A 6,000-nucleotide genomic window follows, 5' to 3' on the forward strand; every position below is an offset into this window, starting at 1 on the left:
AAGGGGGGCACGTGCCCCGGGCACCACTCCTAGGGGGCGCAAAAAAAAACGAAAAAAAAAAGGAAGAAGAAGAAGAAAAAAAAAGAAAAACGAAGAAAAAGAAGAGAAAAAAAAGAAAAAAGAAAAGAAGAAGAAGAAGAAGAAAACTCGCCCGGAAGGGGGGGGGGGGGCAGAAAACCAAATCAAACAAGATAAAAACAAAACATGATGACGCGGACAAAATGACCATGTTTATTGTGTTCACACAAGAATTCCCTGTTCTGTAAGCTGAAATACAAAATTTTCGGCTCGATAGCCAACATTTATATAAAAAAGAAGGTAAGAACAAAACGTGATGATGACGCGGACAAAATAACAATGTCTATTGTGATCACACATGTCATTTTATATTTAGCAGCCAAAATGTTTCACGGAGCAGCGAATGCAATATCTTTAGTTCTGAAGCGATCGCCAATTGGATAAAAAGAACGGTCAACGGGAGGGGCGCAAAAAACAACAACAAATCAAACAAGATAAGAACAATACGTAATGATGACGCGGAAATATACAAATTTCGGCTCACTCGCTCGTACGATTTAGAATATTTTTTCAAGTTCTCAGTTTGTTGGTATAAATCGTTATCTATATGGCCGTCACCATATCTTGATTAGAATTGTAAGATTTAATAAGCAAAAAATGACAAGAGTTCCATGTTTTGTAAGATGAAATACAATAATTTTCGGCTCGCTCGCTGCGCTCGCTCACCAAAATTTATCAAAAAAAGAAAGAAAGAAAAAAGGGACGAGGACGCGGACACAATGACAATGTCTATTGTGCTCACACATATCATTTTATATTTAGCAGGAAAAATGTTACTCGGAGCAGCGGCTGCAATTTCATTCGTTCTGAAACGATTGGATCAAGAGGACGCCAATGGTTTCGAACATACAGGGGGCGCAAAAAAAAAGTCAAAAAAGATAAGAACAAAACGTAATCATGACGCGGAAATATACAAATTTCGGCTCACTCGCTCGTACTATAAAACAGAGTATTTTTTAGAATCCTCAGTTTGTTGGCATAAATCGTTATCTATAAGGTCGTCACTATATCTTGATTAGAATTGTAAGATTTGATAAGCAAAAAATGACAAGAGTTCCATGTTTTGTAAGATGAAATACAAAAATGTTCGGCTCGCTCGCTGCGCTCGCTCGCCAAAATCTATGTATAAAAAAGTGATAAGAACAAAACGTGATAATGACGTGGAAATATACAAATTCGGCTCACTCGCGCGTACTGATTTAGAGTATTTTTTAAAGTCCTCAGTTTGTACGTATAAATCGTTATCTATCGGGCCGTCACTATATCTTGATTAGAATTGTAAGATTTGATAAGCAAAAAATGATAAGAATTCCATGTTTTGTAAGCTGAAATACAAAAATTTTCGGCTCGCTCGCTGCGCTCGCTCGCCAAAATTTATCAAAATTCATTACATTTAAATCACTCTCAAAAGACCCCTTTTAAGTGCTTGAAAAAGCATATCATGTGCACTTGGTTTAAAGTCCCTACCGGGATGGGGTTGGGTTGAACACTTTTTCAGAAATTAGGATCGCAATTTTCGCGCTTGCCCCGGGCGCCGTTTTCCCTAGATACGCCACTGGTTACATCATAATCATTAGAGACATGAGGATGAGACGAATATGCTATATAGATGTCTCGGAAGAAAGGGGGGGGGGGGGGTAGGTTTAATGTTGGTCGTCTTTAGGCCTATATCACGCCATCAATTTATAAATAAGCAATCTACGAATATTCTGTTTTGCACGCCCTACACCTAGAAACTGTTGAGAAGCACCATTAAAACAACTTGCCTCAATAGTTTGTCTTGCAGTGCGAGTTTTTATGCAATGATAGAATATCATATTATAGGAGCGTTGTTGCGAAATGGGTAATCATCGCACACGACATTAATGTTGATCACGCATATATTACAAATAAGAAAGTACAAATACCACGGAACACCACGCAACGGTTGAGAGAGACGTGGCATTCCAGCTGGACAGGTATCCTCACTGATAATGGCTTTTTTGTTTGACTGACAGTCTGGCCTTTCTTTAGTCCCTTTGCTACTCCCACTGAACTTTCCTTTCTTCTTTCGGGATACTCTCTAAAAAAAAATCGAGTGAAAATTTTCACGTCAGGGATCACTCCAAAATCTTCGAGTGATCCCTGACGTCACTCCAAAATGAGTGAAAATGAGCATTTTCACTCAAAATTCACTCCAATTTCACTCGAAATTCACTCTTTTTTGTATTCACTCTTTTTAGAGTGAAAATTTTCACTCGATTTTTTTTAGAGAGTATGTCTTATAAAGTTGGTGTTAATTACTGATTTATCTGTTTTTATAATGTCTTTCTTTTTTTCTGGGAATTTTTCAAGACATCTCAACAAAACATGCATTGCTTACAGGCATATGATTATGAGGGGAACTTTCACTACAAGGGTGGGAAAACAAATTTGTCATGTGTTTGCATTCAAGTGTGATTTCATGGTTAGATGACTTGTATTCTCTTCAAATTCTGATTCCTTATTCGTTATTTCTTAGTCGTTGTTCACTCATTTCATTTTCAACAATAACATCAATACATATAAAACTAGAGATTATAAGGAGGAACTGGAACCTGATAGATCAGTCACTTTTGGTTCTTCTTGTAATCTACATGCTATCTAGTTGTAGCTAACTCACCCTCAACAGTAACTTGTGCAGCTGGTGCAGGATTCACCACCTCATTCGACTGACAAACATAGCTCCCTTCCTCTGCAATCTGTGTATCAGTGATTGTCAGTGTAGACGAAGCTGCATTCTCTGATACACTGAAGTCAACATATTTTGCGTTACCAGTCACTTTGGTCCCTGCACTGAACATGATGGCAGTAGGGCTTACAGACTCATCAGTCCAAGTGAAAACTGGTGATGTTCCTCCAGTCACTGTACATCTCAGCTCTGTGTTAGTTCCACGTTCCACTGCTACTGATGAAGGTCCATTCAGCGTCTGGCAGCGTGTTACCATTATTACCTACAAGTAGAGAGGGAGAAAGAGAAGAACGGTATCTTACACGTTTGTGTTTGTTAAGTAAAGGCGCATGCTGCAATGGCTATATTGGACAGTGTCCTTGTATATTCACGGAAAACACTATACAGGCCATTTAATGCTGAATGTCAAAATGATGATGTTGTTTTAAACAGAAAAAAAAAGAAAAGGAAACATCGAACTCTATAAAATGAAATAATCATTTGCCCCAACAATATCGACATAAACTCAGACCAAAATAAATCTTAAATAAAATAGATATACAACATAATGTCTCCATGAGGGAGCTCATAATGAATGTCTCGTAGAGAGAGCTTATTATAATAAACGACATTTTCAAATTACATCGTTATACTTACGCCGTGCAGAATCATTGTTGCAACCGAAATGTACATTAGGTGATAAGCCGCCATGGCTGTGTTCTGTTCAAAGCGGGGGAAAGCAGACAGCAAACAAAAGGACAAAAAGAATCAGAGAGCGTGTATAAGAAATACGTTTTTCACGCCATCATAACTCTTGCATTGTCATTGCAATTGCGTATCTATTGTGTTGTTATGTATCTTTATCTTGTCGGCGGTACTGTAACTATTTTCATTATGTGGACTGGGCAAACATTGAGCGATTTGCAAATCATTACTATTATTATTTTTTGCTTGGCACTTGCTTTTGATACTTACAAACATCTACGTTAATGTTTTTTTTTTTTTTTTTTCATTTATGGTAGCATATGTTACGAGGTTGATCATTATAGGACATAGATACACTGCTTCTTTTCTGTTTTTCTTGAATGTAGAAAAAGAGAAAGAAGCGGGAAGATATGACTCGGCTTATTTGCCTTATAGCGTCCACATGTCTATAGCGGGCACTGAAAAATACCCCCAGAGAAAAACCCTGTTAAAGATCCTGTGTATAGCAGCCAACTGTCTAACACGGCCAGCGGCCACAAATTCTATTTCCCGCGGTAGATTTTAATCTGTCTATATAGCGGCCACAGACCCGATGGAGCCGTAGTTGAGCCGATAATGCAGCGTGTTTTCTGCTTTGTAGCCGTGGCAGTCATTAGATCATGGGCAACGTTCAGTGATCGCCACCGCCAGCATTCATCACTCATTCCAGTCATAATAATGCACTAGCTTTCTTCACGACATTACACATGATACTGTGCAAGTGGCGATAAACAGTAAGTATTCACCATATCTTAGTATACGACTCAACTAAAATGCTGCGTTACCGTTAAATACACGGACCAATAGATTTTGAATCCATAATGGAAAGAAGCATCGAAGCATGATGGTGATACTTCTCGAATAGTTTGCAGGCAAATCGCTATACCATGCTCCTAGAGAATAGATATATCAGGCAGCTAAAGTGGAAAGATATATCTTACCTTTGATGACCTATTTCTTGTTGAAATGTCTTTCACTGCATAGACCGGCCCGCTTTCTTCACATGAAGTTAAATGAAACACTCAACGAGGAAACAAGAAGCAATCTGAGGCTCGGTGATTTGCCCACCTTGACTATCAATAACCAAACTATTTGATGATAGTCGATATATCGCCCTCTTTTGACGATAAACCATACAGTCATTTCATTAGGAGAGCGTAGTAGCAGGAAAAAAGAAAATATTTGCATGTGTTTTTATATTATGCTATCACCTTTCCTCTTATGTTCTTTTTTTTATTGGAAAATGTTAAATGAAAATATGGGAAAAATACAGCCATTACGGTGATGTGGACATATCTTTATTTCATGTTTTGCCAAGCCCGAGGATTACTGGTGATAGTTCATTAGACTACAGCTCATATGATATCTAAGCAATAACTGACATCTTACTGCTCATTTCTGATCAGATAATGGCGTTCTCATAACTTTAATCTGTTGATATTTTCGATGGTGAGTTACAACAGTGAGATACAGCTTGGATGAAATAGAGGTTGACCTGCTGAATTTTGTCCGATTGGACACCTTCTGGAGATGCGCAAAAAACTTTGAAACAAGAAATCAAAATAAAAAGTGAAATAATATGCAATGACCTTCTTCATTAAAGTGTATCCACATAAAAAAAAAAAGTTCTTTGGCGCGCCAGAATTCACTAGTGCCGAGAATATCTCTGTCTACACACATTATAATCTTCAAATAGACAAGCATAAACTGTGGAATCGTGCAGGTCAGATAGAGGTCGTGACAGTGGCAGCAGTGCACGGGACACGTTGTCACGGTAACGGTACACATGAAGGGTAATTCGATACTTTGTTTTTGTCTAGGTCTTATTTTGAAGGGGCATATTATTGCTCCTTTCTCTCTCTCTCTTGCCTTCCGTCTCAATTGTATTATTTACAAAACTGCTTATTACAGTGTAGGGAACTCTATATAAACCACTATATGGATATATCCTTGCCTATTCTGGTACTCTATGAATAGGTGCATCGCATAGACCATTAATATCACTGTATATGCTGTTGCTGCTGTACACGCTTTATTGATCTCATGGTAAATTGACATCTTTTCAAATCATGATGCACAAGTTAAGGTTTTATTTCCTTTTGTGGGTTCAGGTTACCAAACCGTAGTTAATCATGGTAAGACGTGAGATTGTCGATGTCACCATTCCCCCCATAAAGAGAAAGAGTTGTCATTCATCAAGTCTGCTGCTATAATGCTACTGCGGATATCTTGTTGATTTAATCTTATTCTTCTGACGTAGTGTACTGTATGGAACCAGATTCATGCACTGAATGAAACAATGGTGTCATTTTCCCCCGTTAAGCTTATGCGCGTAATCGTGCTCAACTTTTACTATACAGCTACAGTACGCAAGGTATGAAAGTCACATACATGCTCATGACGTGCTGTCATTTTGTACTCCATGCAAGTTCACACGCCATCATCCCCTCGAGTGCATTTTACATTTGCAACACCATGTGTCACCATTG

Source organism: Diadema antillarum, unplaced genomic scaffold (genome assembly GCF_040938485.1).
Source record: "Diadema antillarum isolate AM-2024a unplaced genomic scaffold, OU_Dant_1.0 seq00001876_RagTag, whole genome shotgun sequence".
In the NCBI taxonomy this organism is placed as follows: Eukaryota; Metazoa; Echinodermata; class Echinoidea; order Diadematoida; family Diadematidae; genus Diadema; species Diadema antillarum.